This window comes from Cucurbita pepo, chromosome 12 (assembly GCF_057944985.1).
Source record: "Cucurbita pepo subsp. pepo isolate OVF chromosome 12, ASM5794498v1, whole genome shotgun sequence".
In the NCBI taxonomy this organism is placed as follows: Eukaryota; Viridiplantae; Streptophyta; class Magnoliopsida; order Cucurbitales; family Cucurbitaceae; genus Cucurbita; species Cucurbita pepo.
In genome coordinates, this window is record NC_141809.1 from 8,079,780 (window position 1) to 8,099,923 (window position 20,144).

General features: G+C 34.5%; 1 pseudogene; it reads left to right on the forward strand.

Moving 5' to 3' along the window:
- The first annotated feature begins 16,285 nt into the window (after window positions 1-16,285).
- LOC147789936 (exopolygalacturonase pseudogene) lies at window positions 16,286-17,740 on the forward strand (annotated as a pseudogene).
- Window positions 17,741-20,144: the final 2,404 nt, after the last annotated feature.

The following is a 20,144-nucleotide window of genomic DNA, read 5'->3' on the forward strand; positions in this document are numbered from 1 at the left end:
TTCGATAACTAATTTGAAATTATTATATTAAAGGATTAATTAAATTATTTAATTAATATTTATTATTAATTCAAATGCCGATCCCAATCCCAATCAATTACGACGCATATTTCATTAAAATATTTAAATCTTATTTAAATATCTCAGATTCTCTCTTTTTGTTTAATTCGTAAATAAAACAAAAATGCGGTTAAATATATCGTATATATGTAGCGTATATTCCCTAATTTGAATTCGAACACTTCGAACCCACTCGTCACCTGTTCTATGGTTTAGTCCGATATGAGCTAGCAGAGGGACCTAATGGACATATAAATCATGGACTCCAACGATCCAAGATTAACTGGTTAAATTCATTAACCTTGTTAACCAACACTCGTTAACTACTAGGACACTCCACTATAGCCTAGTAGTTGCACTCCCCTCACTATATATATATTTCTGTCCATTTGATATAACCATGATTAGTAAGTCGATCCTTCACAGGTTGTTGGTAACTAGAGCTGGGTCAATTAACCGTTTTACCCCTGAAGTTACTTCTTGTTCCTTATGTCTCATTGATCCTCTAATGAAAAATTGGTTTATGATCCAACCACCGAATCCCTCTCACGCCAATGAGAGGGTGGGGCCCCTTGTTTAAGACCTGGAGTTAGTACTTAAGGGAACTACCTCTCTTCTATCCCCAAAAGTGGGTAGGAGCGAATTCCATCTTGCACCCCACGTCCCCAGCCTATTGAGTTGGCGAACTCGAGCCACTCTCACCCATGCCAATCTAAGGATAATTTCGAATAAACAGGAGTTCAAGGTTAGCTTCGAATTAAGATCGAGTTACCTAGGTCATTGAATGAAAAGAAAATCAGTCTCAACAATAAACGACATTATAAAGTGAGAGTGATTTTCTTCATGGTCCGATCTTATGCAATACTCATTGCATAGGACGCCCCCACTCACATGTCTCCGCATGTACAATTTAGTGATCACATTGTTTATGTCATATACAAAAGTGGACCGCATCCATAGTGTCCCCAAGATAAGGTACTCAGCCTTATCCCTGTACTATAGATCATTTTGACTATATACTTGAACTTGATCCACTCTTATGTCTCTACATATAGTTCAAGTACTCATACTATAGCCAGAGTATTCTTAGTTTATTGGATTTAGATTAACGATCGTAAAATATACTTTATTCAATAACAATCTTTACTGAATAAACATCAATGATAACTTTATTGAAAATAGAATATGTTTTTATTTACAAACTATGAGTTTTAGGACATAAAACCCAACAACCCGCATGATCAACATAGGATGGACCCACATGCAGAATAGTCAATCTATCACTTTGTATCACAATCCTAACCAATGTAACACCTCGCTTGATGGTATTGTACAAGAGTGGAAAGGTGAGTGGAAACTACTTGAACGCCATACCAGCTACTATCAGTTTAGAAATCTTTCTTCTACATCCCAAGGTACTAAGGTGGCCTTCTAGGTCTCAAGGGTGGTTAGGCGGTCTTGGTAGGGACTCAAGTCTCCACTCTCATAATTCCTGACTCCTTGAATCTTTCATGGTTCGGGGTTGTAGGTTCTCACCGTCTAATCATCCCTCATGATTCCACTTAACAACAACCATGTTTATGCACTCTGCGTATAAATTTCATATTTTGTGTCATGTGCTACTACCATGGAACCCTTCACAATCTTTCACGAACTTTTTCCAAAATTTGGTGCATAACATGTGCTATCCAACTAATCAATAGAGTTTATATTCTTCTTGAGACCAGAAATACATCTAAACTTCTTTAATGTCTTGATTTCTTATTGTAGTTTGTATGCTGTCGCAACCCCGTATTTTACTACGGACCGTGACTTACGACAACGCACAAATGCACAAAGTGATTTAAATATGAAATAAAGAAAATCCTTAAATTCCAATAAAGTTTTTGGACGACAAACAACAAAACACATGACAGTTTGGAAATAAAGTTTGAAAGTATCCAAACACAAAATAAAGACTAGATTGACGCCCCGGGACAACCCGTTCCTCTGTGACAATCCCCGTCTCCATCACGCCCGCCCTTGATCGACACCTCGCGCTCCTGAAAAAGGAAAATATAGCAAGGATGAGTATAAAAATTATACTCAGTAAGACACCTACTTGTAGGCTCTCTTCGAATCTTAACTTAACAGGGTCGGCCGGTCCGGTTCGGCTCGGCTCGGCTCACGTTTGCGGTTTGGCTCGGCTTTGCAAGGGACATGTGTTGTCGCCTCGCTGGAGCTGCGTTGCTCCAGCCAATGGTCGACGCGTGTCCGGTGCCTGTCACGCCACCCTTCGCCACTCGCCGACCGACCTCTTTTTTTTTTTTTTTTTCTTTTTCTTCTCTGTCCTCTGAAATCCGTAACACAGTCCCCTTTTCCGATTTTCATATCTTTCAATCTGTAGATCGGATCAATATGATTTCTTAGGCAAAATTCTAGATCAATTTCTTAGGCAAAATCTGTAGATCGGATCAATTGACTGCCCCTCGGTAGCAGTTGCTCTAACTCACTAAAGTATCGTTGCAAATTAATAATTTTTGGGTACATTACATTTGCTAAAACTGATTGGATTCAACAGGATTAAGTCAAATCACTAATAGAATTTTCTTTATATCACAGCATCACAAACTCAATAGTACAATTACTCGCTTCTGAGAAATTAAACGGCGACAATTACGCAACTTGGAAATCAAACCTAAACACAATACTGATAATTGATGATTTAAGGTTTGTTTTAACTTAGGAGTGTCCTCCAAACCCCAGCTCAAATGCAAACCGAACAGTTCAGGATGCGTATGACAGATGGATAAAGGCAAATGACAAAGCCCGAGTGTACATTCTAGCCAGCATATCTGATGTTTTGGCTAAGAAACACGATGTTATGGGTACTGCTAAAGAGATTATGGAATCTCTAAAAGGGATGTTTGGACAACCGTCCTTCTCCCTTAGACATGAAGCCATAAAATACATTTACAACTGCCGTATAAAAGTAGGGACCTCAATTAGAGAACATGTCTTGGACATGATGGTCCATTTCAATGTGGTAGAAGAAAATGAAGCTATCTTTGATGAGAAGATTCAAGTCAGTTTTATCATGATGTCTCTTCCGAAGGGCTTCTTCAAGTTCTGCACCAATGTGGTAATGAACAAAATAGAATATAACTTGACTGCTCTTCTCAATGAGCTACAGACTTATCAGTCCCTCTTAACGAACAAGGAACAAATAGGAGAAGCAAATGTTGTTATCTCAAAGAAATTACTACGAGGATCGTCCTCCAAAAATAAGTCTGGACCTTCAACTTCTAAAAGTGTTTTGATGAAGAAGAAGGGTAAAGGGAAAAATAAGATTCCTACTAACCGCAAACACAAGATTCAAAAAGAAGATAAAGGAAAATGTTTCCATTGCAACGAAAATGGGCACTGGAAGAGAAATTGCCCAAAATACCTTGCAGAGAAGAAAGTCGAAAAGACACAACAAGGTAAATATGATTTACTCGTTGTAGAAATATTTTTAGTAGAGTTTGACAACTCAACTTGGATACTAGATTCAGGGGCGACTAATCATATTTGTTCTTTTTACCAGGAAACTAGCTCCTGGAGAATGCTTGCGGACGGCGTGATAACACTTAGGGTTGGAACAGGAGAGGTTGTCTCAGCAAGATCAGTAGAAAATTTAAAGTTGTTTTTTTTGGAGATAGATTCATTATATTAGATAATGTACTTTTTGTTCCTGAAATAAAAAGAAATCTAATATCTATCTCTTGTTTATTAGAGCAATTGTATAAAGTATCTTTTGAAATCAATGAAGTGTTCATTTGCAAAAGAGGTATTCATATTTGTTCTGCAAAACTAGAAAACAAGTTATATATGTTAAAACCGAGCGAAAAAAAAGCTATTTTAAATACCGAGATGTTTAAAACAGCTGAAACTCAAAATAAACGACAAAAGATTTCTCCTAATACCTATCTTTGGCACTTAAGACTAGGCCACATTAATCTCAATAGGATTGAGAGATTGGTTAAAAGAGAACTTCTAAATGAGTTAGAAGACAACTCTTTACCTCCATGTGAGTCTTGTCTTGATGGTAAAATGACTAAACGATCGTTTTCCGAAAAAGGTTATAGAGCCAAAGAAACCTTAGAACTCGTGCATACAGATTTCTGTGGTCCAATGAATTTCAAAGCACGAGGAGGGTATGAATATTTCATCAATTTTATTGATGATTATTCAAGGTATGGCTATCTTTACCTAATGCGTCACAAGTTCGAAGCTCTTGAAAATTTTAGAGAGTATAAGACTAAGGTTGAGAATCTATTAGGTAAAACTATTAAAACACTTCGATCAGATCGAGAAGGAGAGTACATGGACTTAAGATTTCAGAACTATATGATAGAACATGGAATAAGATCTCAACTCTCAGCCCCTGGTATGCCTCAACAAAATGTTGTATCAGAAAGGAGAAATAGAACTCTGTTAGACATGGTTCGGTCTATGATGAGTTTCGCTCAATTACCCGATCCGTTTTGGGGATATGCAGTGGAGACTTCTACATACATTTTGAACATGGTTCCTACTAAGAGTGTTTCAAAAACACCTTATGAGTTATGGAAAGGGCGTAAAGGTAGTTTACGTCACTTCAGAATTTGGGATGTCCAGCACATGTGTTGTTGCAAAACCCCAAGAAATTAGAACGTCGTTCAAAATTATGTCTATTCGTAGGATACCCCAAAGAGACGAAAGGTGGTTTGTTTTATGACCCTCAAGAAAATAGAGTGTTCGTATCAACAAATGCTACATTCTTAGAGGAAGACTGTAACGACCCGAAAAAAAAAAAGAAAATAATAATAATAAGTAAATAATAATTATAAAAAAAAAAAAAAAGTTATCGACCCTCTCTCCACCTTCCCCAAATATTTCCCCAACACCTCCAACTGCAAAATGATCTGCAAAAGAAAGAAACAAAACAGAAACAAAAAAATGGTAGATTTTGGGAAGGAGAAAAATGGGAGAAAGAAACAAAAGAAAGATAGAAGATTTTGGGAGAGAAAAATTGGATCGAATGGCTTCACTCCAAGGAGATTTGATAGGAAGGAAAAGAGAGAAAACTTATGGGTAAGTTAGATCTCCTCTTCTCTTATTTTTGCACGAAATAGAAAAGTTATTTTAGATCTCTTTTTTCAATTATTTAGATTTTTGGATATCTTGTCGAAAATCAAAATTGATTGAAAAATGATTTTGTCAATTGCATGGATCATCATTTTTAGGAAAGAGAAGAAAATCATAATTGATTGATGCATGGAAAGAGAAGAAAATCATAATTGATTGATTGAAAAATGGTTTTGTCAATAAGAATGGATTGTAATTGACTTATTTGATTGGATAGTCATTTGAAAAAGAGAAGAAAACGACTTATTTGATTGGATAGTCATTTGAAAAACAGAAGAAAACATAATAGATTGAAAATGGCTTCGGTTAATAATAGTAGTTTGTAGGAAAGAGAAGAAAACAGAATAGATTGAAAATATTTTTCTGTTAATTAGAGAGTGGAAAGAGAGGAGAACAGAACTGATTGAAATTTGTTTTATAATTGCATAATCATTTATAGGAAGAAAAAAAAAATACAGAGAGAAGAGAACAAAAGGTACAACATAAGAGAAGGAAAATGGAAGATGTGAAAAATTATTATTGTTTGCATCCAAAGAATATAATATTATAACAAACCATAGTTGGATTGAATGATTCAAAGAAGCATGAAATAATATTGACATATTTTCAATTTGAGTTTTAGAAAATTTAGAAACAATGAAAACTTGGAATTCGATTTTTACTGAGACCGTTTTAGAGCTGTATTTCACATTGTTAGTTGGATTATTAATTAAAATGTGAAATACTAACAAAATGTGACGAACGGTTGGATATGAAGCGAGCTCCAGCAACCTTTGGAGCAGCTCTCGAGGAACGGGTGCTTACGTTAATTAAATTAGGGAATACTTCGGCTGAGGCCAACCAGGTAAGTGGCCTTACTATAGGATAGGCTAAAAATTGTATGAGTTACGATGATGTATGAACTATGTCGTACGATGCGGTAGATGAGTTATGATAATGTATGATGTATGACTTTGATGATGTATGAGTTATGATGATGTGTGGGTTATGATACCTGATGATGTGCTCAGTATATATATATTTTCATGAATGTCGTACTTGATATGTTTGATGCACTTTGTGGCAATATGATGAGTATGATGATTGCGTGACGTTTACCTTAATATGATGACGTTTTCCATATTGAGCATGCTATATGATGATGAGTGCCATATTGCATCATGTCGTTAGATCGACATAGGACACAACCCTAAGAGCGTGAAAATGATATTAATATAAATATCCACGAATATGTGTTACCTAGAGTAACAAAGAGATGAGACTAGAGGGTTGTGTCAGAAGAGACATTATGATGGATTTAGAGGGACCTCATGCATATTGTATGTTCATAAGCATAGGGCTACTTCCCCTAGAGATGATGAGTGCGGACTCGAACCGTATGATGAGCGCGTATGCGCACAGGTGCAAAAGCACACAGATGAGGGCGTTCATGTGGTGCATGACACTATGGGGTTCCGCTGACCTCCGGACGTCGCTACAGATTAGCTTGACCAGAGGGTCCAGGGGGTGTGCGAGCGCCCTAGGGATTCACACTCGTACGTGTGAGTCGTGTGTAGGGAAGTACTACACATCCAATTTGTCCAAGACTGGAGGCCACCCCTAAGATGATTAGAGATAGGTCCCTAAATCATGATTGCATGTGTTTGCATTTGCATGGCCCCTATAGTGGGGCCACTTACTGAGTATTCTTTGAAATACTCAGGCCGTGTGCCACATCATTTTTCAAGTAAAGGCAAGGCGCACTTGTACGGAGGACGGCGACATCGCGAGCAGAGACTGTGGCACGTGCATAGGGTAGATTCATATTTAAATTTCTAGTCTTAAGTTAGAATAGGTTGTTTTGCATTTCATTGTTTTAAATTATTTTGTATTTATTTTTGTTTTCTCTAAATTTCAGTTTTCCAGAGAAGAAGTTGTTTTAAACGTTTTTTTTGAAGTTAACGTTATCAACTATGTTCATGTAAGAGTTATATTTCTGCATTATAGATGAGCATGAGACGTTAGTAGCGACTCTGAGTATGTGGAAATTTAGGGTCGTTACAAAGACCACGTAAGAAATCATCAACCTTGCAGCAAACTAGTATTAAGTGAGATTTCTAAAGAAGCTACTGATAAAACAACAAGAGTTGTTGATTAAGCTGGTCCTTCAACAAGAGTTGTTGATGGAGCTGACACTTTTGGTCAATCACATTCTTCAAGAGTTGAGAATGCCTCGACGTAGTGGGAGGGTTATAACTCAACCCGATCGTTACTTGGGTTTGGTAGAAACTCAAGTCATCATACTTGATGTTGGCGTTGAGGATCCATTGACCTATAAACAGGCAATGAATGATGAAGATAGAGATCAGTGGATTAAAGCCATGAATCTTGAAATGGAGTCAATGTACTTCAATTCAGTCTGGGAACTTGTAGATCAACTAGATGGAGTAAAACCTATTGGTTGCAAATGATTCTATAAGAGGAAACGAGACCAAACCAATAAAGATTGTTTTTGAATAAAGTGAACTTTACTATCATTAATCTAAATCCAATAAACTAAGAACACTCTGGCTATAGTATGAATACTTGAACTATATGTAGAGACATAAGAGTGGATCAAGCATATAAAATTACAAGATCTAAAATGATGGGTTACATTTACGAATAGATCATTAAGGTTGTTAATGATGTTCTCGATTGAACTAATGGTAATTAAATATTATAGGAATAAGAGTTATTCTGATATAATGTTTGGTTGAGATTGTATCAGTTTAGTGAAGGAACACTTGACCTACCCTACGACTGCACTTGTTCTAAATCACTAAAGTACCATAGCATTAGAAATGATTTATAGGGTTCATTTTATAAAATTGTTTGTTCTCATGCTCAAATTGAATGGATAGTTGATGGTTTGTAATTAAATAATATTTTATATTTGAACTTTGTAATTAAATAATATTTTATATATTTCAAATATAATGTTCAAGATCTCTCCATTGTTTAATTTTCACTACTGATAAGTCATGTTGAGAAAATTTTAATACTTGAAAAAATAATATTAGCACTATGATGGAAGTGTATGATTTTTTTTTTTTTTTTTTTTTTTTTTTTTTGTCTTTATTTTGAAATGTTCTCAAGACCTATTGTGAATCGAATTATTCGAAGAGCACATGATTGATGAATCAAAGGTGATGAGAAAGCTTTGTTCATATCTTCTAGTTGATATGTTGGATGTCATGACTAAAAGATAAGAAAATGACAAAAACATATGAGATAAGTCCATAGAAACTAAATTTTATTTAAATAATCTCGAAATTAAGTATTATAAAATTCAAGAAAAATTTTATGACTGAAGCTATTGATAGGAAATAGTTCCTAGCTTATAGTGAAAGAAATTTTCCAAATTACTCTATGGAAAAAAAAAACTAAATGAAAGTAAATTTGATTTACTAGATTTTTTTGTGGAGACTAGATGACACCCCTTATAGCTGATATAAGATCTACTACCAAGATTTGTTTTTCATTACACTTGATATGTAATTCTTGAAAAATACTTGATGATGTAGATGTCAGAATTTAGTGCAACTTCTTTCTAGTTTGAATTAGTTATGGAATATATGTAATCATTTAATATTTGAAGAATATATTAGTTAGGGAATATATATTAGATATTTTAAATTTGAATAGTAGTATATTTTATTTTATTCACTAGATTTAGTTAGTTTATATTTTCCTTCTTGGTGGTAGGTATTAGGGTTTAGGGTTTAAGGTTTAGTTGATAGTTCGAGAAGGACATCTGTCAATAGTACGAGAACATTGTGTACTAAAATTAGTTGATAGAAGGTGGAATTTATTTCCAACTCTCAACATAATACAATTTTGTAAAATTGTGATGTAAGAGGAGAAAACAATACTATATTAGATATAGTCACGTATTAAAAAAAAATTATACACTATTATTGAACTCTTGTTAGGATATGCAATCGAGATTGCACAGTGAACATGATTGCGTTCAAAATTGTCTATGAGACAATTTTTGGGATTACGGAAATGTAGTAAACTTAGTTTACAACACTTCAATAATTGTAATCAAGCATATATGCTAAGACAAATATGTTCAAAATTATGCCTAACTACTCCTAAAGAGAAACAAAATAGTTCTTTATTTAATTCTAAATAGAAAAACATATTGGTATGACAAATGTAATTTTCTAAAGAAGTTCATAGAAGGACATACACTTATAATAAGGTGAGATAGTGTTAATTAAATAGTTCCAAGGGGAGCCCTTAATAGTTAACCAAAGTTGTTAACAATTTAATTTCGCTTGAGAGTCAAGTGGATCCTAGTCATTAATTCAATAAGTCTCATTGTAGTGGGGAAATTATGAGATGATTCAATCCTACTAAAATTCAAATTGTCATGTTAGATGACCAATTTAAGGACTTATTACCCTCAAAATAGTTATGAGGGATGATGACGAAGGATAAATATTTTAAAGTCATAAAATCCAGAGATTTGTAGATATTCTTGATGAGGTTAAACTCATACGATATGAATTGACCTACAAAAGAAAAATTATGTATAGATAAGAAGATATAGATCTTCAAAACAGGATTCATGACAAAGAGTTGAACTTAATGGGAGAAAGTAGCTAGAAGTAGACTTTCTCTCCTGTAATTCTAGAGTCTATTATTATTCTCTAATTCATTTTTATATAGATGAGATATGTTAAATAAATATTTAGAATTCTTTTTGTCAAAAGAAATCTAAGAGGATACATCTGCACATAAATATTTATTATTATATGGATTTATTATTAAAATTCAAAAGCAAAATATTTGCTCAAGGAGTAAAAATTGATTTCTGAAATGAATTTAATCTATAATAGAAGGTTTGATAACCTATAACTTTAAATAAATTGTAATGAGCTTATGAAAACAAGAAAATTACTAATTGATGAGTGGATTTTTTCAATTTTTTTTTAGGCTGGAGACATATTACTCCTTATGAATTGATGTGATCTTTCACTCTAACATAAATAGATTTGGAATAATTTTGTATCTCCTAAAAATAGAGATTTAAAGATAAATGTCAATATTGTCTCATATATATTATGTTGACAAAATTGTCAAATATTTGATGCAAGACTTCAAAGAATGATAATGATCATTGAAATATAAAGTAAGAGGAAGAGTATTGTAAGTAACCTCAAATGTTGAGAGTATAATTAATTATCTTTCCTGAGTGGGAGATAATTAATGCATAGATGAGAATTAACCTTAAATATGTAGTTAAATTAAAGTTTTCTCAAAGTATCCATGGATAATGAGAATTTTTTTATTTTGTGTATGGAGTTAAAGATTTGATCTTTAAGTGATACACTAGTTACATAAATTTAGAAAATTTAGGTTAAGATCAATTTTACCTTAGATTGTGAAGTATGGTATACGGAACATTTTTTACTTTTAAAGCAACAAAATGACTGGTATGACTATAATAATTTCTTAAACATTTGAAAGGTGTTTCACATGTGATTTAGTTTGTCACTTTCATTGTGATGATAGTGATACAAAGACTAATATGAAGGAAATTTAAAAGATCAATCTATAAAAAATGATATTGAGAGAGAAAGCATCGTGGTTGTGACCAAAATGACTTTTAATGATAATTATTTTGTTTTATATAAAATGACTCTCTAGGCTAAAGTGTTTGAGAGTCATCTAGAATGTCTAGGATTACTAGACATGTCTCATCTTCTCTAGGGCAAGTGAGAGAAGGTGTTGGGTATAGAGCAAGTGGGAGATTGTTGAGATTTATGCCCTAAAGCCTCGTAATTAATTATTTACTTTTTAACTATAATTTTTATTATTTTATTTGTAATTTAATTGTTATCCATGGTATGAAAATAAAGGTTATTAATGTAATCTCGAACAATATGTGGTTGACATAGTAGAGAATCGTGTTCAAGTAATAACCTAAAGAGTCTATAGTATATGGATAAAGTTGGGTGCATACAAGAGAATCGTGTTCAAGTAATAACCTAAAGAGTCTATAGTATATGGATAAAGTTGGGTGCTTTATCCTGGTATCACTATTGATACGGCTCACTTTGTAAACGTTACAAATGATTTTATCCAAATCGTTCATGTGGAGATATGTAAGTGGGGGTATCATATACAATGAGTTTGTATAAGACAGAACCAAAAAATATTTAAAATTTCTTTATAAATCCGTTAATTGAGAAGATTAATATTTCACATAATGATCATATGCGACTTGATCTTAATCCTGAGTGAGTTATGAACTTCTGCCTGTGAGAGCTTGTCCTTTAATTTACATGGGTGAGAATGACTCTTTTAGCCGATTCAATATACCTACCATTTTAGGGACATACCTGTAAAGATCGAGCTGACTCGATGACTCTAAAAAGACGGGTAAATTTTTCAACAAAATAAAACAACCAAAACTTAAAACATATCAAACAAAAATAAAGTTTATACAAAGTATTTTAAAACACAACATAACAGTTAAAACACAAGTTAAGGGACGACACAAAAGGGTAGAAGGACGATGGGTGAGGTTTGTCTATGGCACCAGCTCCAGAGTCCGCTCCCGACCTTGACCAGCTTCTTATTTCCTGAAAAAATGGAGAATAAAGAATGAGTACAAGACTCAGTAAGCAGCCTACTTGTAGGCTCTTAATCGTGTCCTTGATATGCTAGGGTACCACACTTTTTGTTTTTCTTGTTCTTATTCTTGTTCTTGTTGTATGTTCTTGTTATGTTTCTTAATTCGTTCTCCAAGACACTCCCCTTATGATTTACGGTACTAGACATAAACTTGTCAACCTGTGTTTGAGGCTTCATACATTCCAAGCGACACAGTCTTAATACCTACGCTCAAGGCTTCTTACGTTCCAAGCAACGTAGTCTAAGTCATACACATGACGTACCATGGGAGGTCTTAGGAGATTCTTAATTCATGGCTAGGGTAACTTACTCTCTTCTTGCTCCATTGTGGCCATAGGTTCTCCCCATGATATACCATAAAGGTCACGTGATCGATACATGCATGAACATGGCATAGACCATAAAGGTCACGTGATCGATGCATGCATGAACATGGCATAGACCATAAAGGTCGCATAATATAACATAGACCATATAGGTCTCGTGATCGGTGCATACATGAACATGGCATCCTGCAAATCATAACATGGCGTAGGGCATCTCATCTAGGTGAGGGGAATGAGGCCAAACGTGACATCCTGCAAAGCAAACATGGTGCAGGGCATCCCACCTAGAGGAGGAAAAAAGCCTCCTTAGAAAGCACCGCATGGTGGGAGTTATGGGCCACAATTAGACATGCTTAGAGTAATACCTAGCATTCTTGAATTTTGAGTATTGTGGACTTTGGTCCCTTATGTTTGAGTGGTACCTAACATTCTTCTTGTCTTGGTGGTTGTATAACTTGTTCTTGGTTCTTAATCTTATAAGTTTCTAAGATTCTTATTTTCTTTAGGCGAAGTCGTTATATACATTCGTGATCATATGAACCCATCGTAATAACTAGCATGAATTATTTTAGAAGGTCATAAGTTCATAATGGGCTCCTTAGAGGATTCTAGAAGGGTCTTGAATCTTGACATGTTTTCTTTAGGCGTTTCTTTAAGTTCCATCTTGGCTTATATTCCAAACTTGCTCCAACCAACTTGAAATCTTGAGCTTATTCTCATGTCATATAAAATAAACCTTATAGGACATGGTTGGTGATTTGGAGCATATTTAGACCTTGAGCTAGGATATGACTTCTTGTTTCGTTTTCAGGAACTAATCGTTAGAGGTTGTCATGTCATATATCATGTTTTAGTCCTGAAAACACTTTCAAAGTAACCCTTAGTTTTCTCCCCATGAGTGCATAGGTGACATTATCACAAACGTGGCATCCTGCTAGCATATCGTGTTGCAGAGCATCTCATTTAGGTGAGGAAAATAATAAGTCCATCATGACAACCTACTCGTAGTACATATAGCAGGGCATCTCACCTAAAGAGGAATAGGAATCTCGTGGTACACTTCGTGATGGGAGATAATGGTTACTCCGAGCATGGATCCTAGCAACTTGTTAAGCATACCATCTACATTAACCTAGGTGTTTCCTTGTACTCTTGGGGATCCTAGGTTTATGCATAACGTCTTGGGTCAAGGTTGGAACCTAAAGGTTCTTCTTAGGAATAGTCCAACGGAACCTTGTACACTTAGAATCTTATTAGCAACCAAGGATACCTATGGGGGAATCTCTTATTTCATGGGTACCTCGTTAGTCATCCTAGGAGGTAAAGTCATGTGGATTGTGATGTACATTTTCTCCAATATCTTGGTTTCGCTATCTAACGTTTCCCAATGATTCCCAAACTTCATTACCTTATACAACATCATGAGATAAAGATTCATACAACATTTCATAATGTTGGGAGGTCATTTAGGACTTAACCCGTAGGTAGTCTTCCTTATGGGCATTATGGTCATTTTACCCCTAAGTCTTGGTTTTGGTACTTAACGAGTTCCAGTGACTTTCAAACTTCACCACCTCATCAATCATCATACAATAAGATCTACTGTAGAGTTTCATAGTATTTGGAGGTCATCTAGCTCATGAACCGTAGGTAGAGATCCTTAAGGGCATTATGGTCATTTTGCCCCGTTTCTTGGTTTACCTATTTATACTTATCCATTGACCACTAAATTTCACATATAACCTAAACATGCTATAATATGCTCATCATTAAAGTTTCATAGGCATCAGGGCTCATTTAGTGGGTTACTTTAATGTTCCTTAACTTACGGTTCTTTAAGTTTTTTTTTCATAGATCCTTGTGTAATACTTGGTTTATGGTTCATATGAAAATCCAAGCGATTCCTACAAGTATTTCTTAAGAAAAGTCCAAGGTGGCTACGTACCTCATCGTTGATGTTCAGGACCTCCGTTCTTGAGCTTCCGGTATTTGAATTACTTCACTTTTTCTTCTATAGACTCCTTATTGTGTCTAGTTTCTAGAACCATAAGGTTTATTATGAGACCTAGCCTAGAAGGGGGTTAAAATTGAAAAACACCGAGGGAAGACCAAATTTTGGGCTTACTTGGCCGGTTCAACTGAACCGGCCACGTCATCGTCTTCTTCCTCTGGACAGGAAGAAGACACGCGCGTCCTTTGCGCCGCCGTCTGGAAGTGGCCTTCCACAGCCCCGATCTCTTCGTTTATCCCCTCGATTTCTTCATGAAACTTAACGATGATATTACAAGGAAGAGCTTGGGATTGATTTCATACCTTTTCGTGGATTATAGCCTAAGATATTAGCCTATTACAAGGAAGAGCTTGAGATTGATTTCATACATTTTCTTGGATCATAGCCTAAGATATTAGCCTCCAAAGTTCGTCCAAAATCATTTTCCTCGCCAGAGCTAAAATAGGGGATTTCTTATCGGGTAGCCGATTCTAGGGGTTTTCAAGGCCCGATTTCTTCATGGAACCTCTTAAATATCCTTTCATCAAGCTATAGGAATTGATTTGGAGGAATGTCTTTGAGTGTGGAACCTTAATTTTCAGAAATCGTTATCGGTATGCAACTCACTCGAAACGCCGGATTTCCGATATCATGGGTATCTTGTTCTACGACGTTTCAGCTCTCAATTCCTTCATATAACTTGTGGGTAATCTTGTTTGGAAACTATTGGAATAAGTTTAAGGAGGAATGGTGGAGAATTGCTGTCAAATTTGGAAGAAACCCGAGAGTAGGAGACCCACAAACTAAACTCTCATAACTCTCGAATGGGTGCTCGACCTTGCTCGAGTCTTATTCCATATTGTTTCCCATACTCCAGACTTTATAGGCGAGCTTAAACCGACATTGAAAGCTCCAGAATCGTCGTGAATTGGCAGTTAGATTTTCTGGAAAATCCGCCAGAAATATCTACTCCAGTCAGAGCCTCACCGACTTTGGTTTTGCATAATAGCCGTTTGATGTGATGATCTGTCCATCTTCTAGATCATATCCAAATTTGGGGAAGATCCAACGGCTGGGATTTGAGTTTCGTGAGATATTTCTCAGATGGTCACTGTAGATGCTCTGTTTCTGATCAGAGGGCCATTTTCGTAATTATACATTCTTCCAGGGGTATTTGGGTCATTTCCCGCCTTCTGAATATTTTAATATTATATTTCCTGAAAAATCCATAATTTTTCTAAAAATCCTTTATCTCATGTTGGTCATTTTTTCTTGAGCATCTCTAAATTCTTTCTAGATAAGCAACTAAAAATCCGGGAAGGTCCTTAATAATTAGTAAAATGACCTTTTTGCCCTTTTCACTTACTTTTACTTTCCAATCCTTTTTCCATAGGTCTTAAACACCTTAACATTACTTGTTAGGGTATAACAATGACTTGCTTGAGATCATCATCCTTCCTTAATCCTTTAATTCCTCCCCTTTTGATCATTTGGGTCTTACATGGGCGGCTTATTCTTGTTAGATCTAATTCCTTTCATTTTTGGGTGTTACAATACCATACTTTGAGACAAGTGATTTTGTTGCTTTATTATAGTCATACAAGTCATTTTAAGCGTATGCCTACCATAATATGCCTACGATTTTAAGCGTGTTTAGTTTCGAACAATATTATGTTTGGCGTCCTCTTGAAATTTTCTTAACAAACATGTGGGTAAAGACAAAATATGCTAAAAACAACTCAATTTGATTCCTATTTTCAATTTGTATTAAATACATAAAAAGTTCCAAATCTAAAAGGAAAATCATTGTCTCTCACTAGTTTTCAAACGATATACATAAAAAAAGAAAAGAAAGCAAAGGCTTCATGAGTACGATCAAATCGAGTTTCTTGGCCGCTACAATTTTGATGTTACTATTGTTAGCTCCTACCGTCGATGCTCAATCTAGTGCCGATGTTGTTTTTTCTTTGAAAAGATATGGTAACATAGTGTCTGGTACTGACATCATGAAGGTAAATATATAATATGAACATCAATATTATCACTAGTTGAGCTGATCAATTGTTTGCTATAAGTTTTTGTTAGTTGTGAAATGTCGGCTTTAGCAAATGCATGGAGGGATGCATGCACGTCCAATCGTTCTAGTGCAATTTTTATTCCAGGAGGGATATTTAGAGTAAAGCAAGGGAAGTTTGAAGGACCTTGTAATAGCCCAATTGACTTTCAACTTCGAGGAACATTGCAGGCACTAAAAAGTCTTCCCGGAGATAATTGGATCACTTTTGCACGTGTTGATAGATTGACATTATCAGGTGAAGGAGTTTTTGATGGCCAAGGAAAGGCAGCTTGGAAAAGGAACAATTGCCACAAATGCATAAATTGTGCCCAACTCCCGGTTGTAAGTAATATTCCTTTAGCTTTCCTTCTCAATCTCATGCATCTTGTTGTTTTTGAAAGAGCCTCTTACATGTCTTCTCTAATGTTCTGACATTTACGATTTGGTCAATGTTCTTCATTTTCTAGAGGATAATCTTTAAACAATCCAGGGAAAAAGTAAATTTTTTTTGAGTTTTCAATTTTATTGGGTTCTATTCAAATTTTTAGCATCATTACCGACTCTCACAAAATATTATTTGATTATACAAAATGTTTAGAGTTTGAGGTTCAACTTCATCACCAATTCAACCGTTAAGAGAATAACATCACTTGATAGCAAGAACTTCTATATCAACGTCATCGGCTGCAACAACCTCACATTCCATAATATCAATATAATGGCACCAGAAAACAATCCCAACACTGATGGAATACACATCGGTCGATCAAATAAGATCACAATCACAAAGTCCAAAATTGCAATTGGAGATGATTGCATTTCTCTTGGAGATTGAAGCAAACTAATTGAAGTCACCAATGTGACGTGCGGACCAGGACATGGAATAAACATCGGAAGTCTTGGAAGATACACTAACGAAGAACCTGTTGAAGGTGTCATCGTAAAGAACTGCACGTTAAATAACACCACTAATGGTGTTAGGATCAAAACGTGGCCAGCTTCTGCGGCTAGCGGCACCGCCACCAATATGCACTTTTTGGACATTATAATGGTCAATGTTAGCAACCCTATTCTAATAGACCAAGAGTATTGTCCGTGGAATCAGTGCAATCGGTAGGTATGGATCGCATTCTCGAACCTTTGATTCATTTTTTCATTATAAGTTCACAAATAAACCATTTGTTGTCTCATTTTAATTTTCAGATTCCTTACAAAATTAAGATGAGTATAGTGAGCTTCAAGAACATTAGAGGAAGTTCTGCAACTCCGCTGGCAATCAAACTTATTTGCAGCCGTCACTTACTATGTGACGATGTAAAAGTAAGCAACATTGACCTCACTTACAATGGAATAAAAGGTCCTATTTCCTCCCAATGCACGAATGTGAAACCTATCATTTCATTAAGACAGAACCCCAAGATATGCTCCTCTCTTATGTTGTCCCATGAATTGTTCATTGCCATACAACTTCAAAATAATAGACAGCCTTAATTAAAAAAGTAGACTGCCTCTATCCATTTGACTCTCATTCTTTTGAGTTTCTTTTGTTGTACTTTTCGAAATAAATAAGATGGTCGAATGTTTGAAGGAGACTTTGTGTCGTGAACAACCTAATGTTTTTAGTACCTCGACCTTATATAATAAACTGGTTCCAGTCGTATTTTTCGTTCTAGATTTGAATTTGAAATAAGACAATGTAACTGTAACAACCATTATTAAAAAAAACTAATCCATAACTCAAGGAAAGAATCTTTAACCAACAAAAATATCTAACTCCTCTTTCCGTTTACCCTAAACAAATTAATTACCATTAAAAATCTTTTAGACCGAATCGATAAGTTAGATCGAATCTCCTAACTATATCCGTCCCATATGGCACACATCCATCATTATCGTTAAAGAAGAATTGACATTGGAGGTGACTAATCTAGCAAGTCGTGTCCTTAAATCTATCTTTTTCGTCAATCATGTAATTTTCGTTGCAACTTTTGGATATGACTTCAAAAAATTTAGGTTTCAGATTAGAAAATTAAGTGACAAGTATTAATATGTATTTTAGGAATTTACATTTAATATTGAATTATCTACCTATTTATCCCGACCAAGTTTAGTTTTAGGAAAAATGTCGATAGTCCTAGAAAAATTAAATATCAAAAGTAGCTAAATGTTCTAGGAGTTTAATGCACAGGAACTCATCAAAATTGGCCCAAATCCGTGCTAAATAAGGCCAACAAACAACATAAATCACAAAAGAGAGAAAATAAAAACAAAACTTGGTCTCGATCCATGATGCTATATTTTGTGTTTTCAAGTCTTAAGATATTTGTTGTTGGTGAGTTTAGCTGGGTCGAGTTGAGATATCTTTGAGGCCTAAGTAAGTTAATTGGATCATAAATTTATTCAACTCAAACAACCCTTATTACATAATTAAATCTTTTGATTTTTATGTTTAGAATAATATCTTAAAAAAAAAAAAAAAAGGAACTAAGCCATTTGGAAATGGCAAATGGTACCCATGCTAGATTTGGACCACGATTTCGAATTTGGATTCAGCAACTAGCAACTGATACCCTTGACGTTCCCCTGCATCTACCATGACATACCTACATTACCAACTTATCTTGAATTGCTTATAAGAGTGAAAACTATCCACACAAACCAACACAATTTTTTGTAGCATGTTTTTTCCTTACTCACATGCCTCCTAAGATGTAATCTCATGCCTAAAATTTGGACCAGGATTTGGAATCCAAATTTGGCATCTGATGGCCCCCACAATTCCTTGCATCTTTAATGATATGGTCACATTAGTTACTTGTTTTAAATTGTTCCTAGGAGTGAAAACTATCTCTAAAAATCACGTTGCCTACTTTTGGTGGTTCAATCATAAGACTCAAAAGTTAAGCGTGTTTAGTTTGAAACAATATTATGTTTGGCTACCTCTTGAAATTGTCTTAACAAACATGTGGGTAAAGCAAAATATGCTAAAAACAACTCATGTTGATCCGTAAGAATAATTTTCCTTCTTAGAAACACTTCATGAGGAGTAAATAATATGGTCATATTGCAAAAGATGTCGAAAAATGCTGGAGCCATTGGGTGTCAAATTCATACTAAAAAATTTGGTTCAAATCCTGTTCATGGGACATTACACTAATCGGTTTAAGGGGTTCTTGTTTTGTTTTGTTTGTTTTTTTTTTTTTTTTTTTTTTTTTTTTTTGAGATGTAATCCTGTTCATGTCTCCTAAGATGTAATCCGTTTGGAAAAATCTCTCCAGATGTAATTTCATTCTCCAAAGAAAGGGGGAGAGATTGGTCTGTTATGACTCGGAGAATGTTTGCAAATAATATATTTACATATTTAATATTATTATGATATAATACCTCATCTAAACTATATTTAAATATTATAAGATATCCTAATATATATTTAATTAATTTGAACTTGATTCAAATTTCAAATATATTTTTATTTAATGTATAATAATTTAATATTTAATGGTATCATATATAATAAATATATTTGTCTTTTTAAATATATTTAATATATTAAATATTAATTTGAAACCTTCAAATTAAATATATTTTCTCAATTTATTTAATATCTAATATATAAATATTAGTTTGACACTTCAAATTAAATTTATTTTCCCCTTTATATTTAATATATCTAATTATTTTAAATATCAATTTGAACACTTCAAATATTCTTTCAAATAAATTGAACCTTTAACGTTGCTATGAGCTAGCAAGAAAACCTTATGGACCTACCGATTATAAGCTCCAGTGATACAAAATTAATTAATTAAACTCTTTAATTAATCAATTTTCATTCATTAACTATAGGTCACTCCACTATAGACCTAGAGTTGCACTCTTATGTACTGTAGGACAA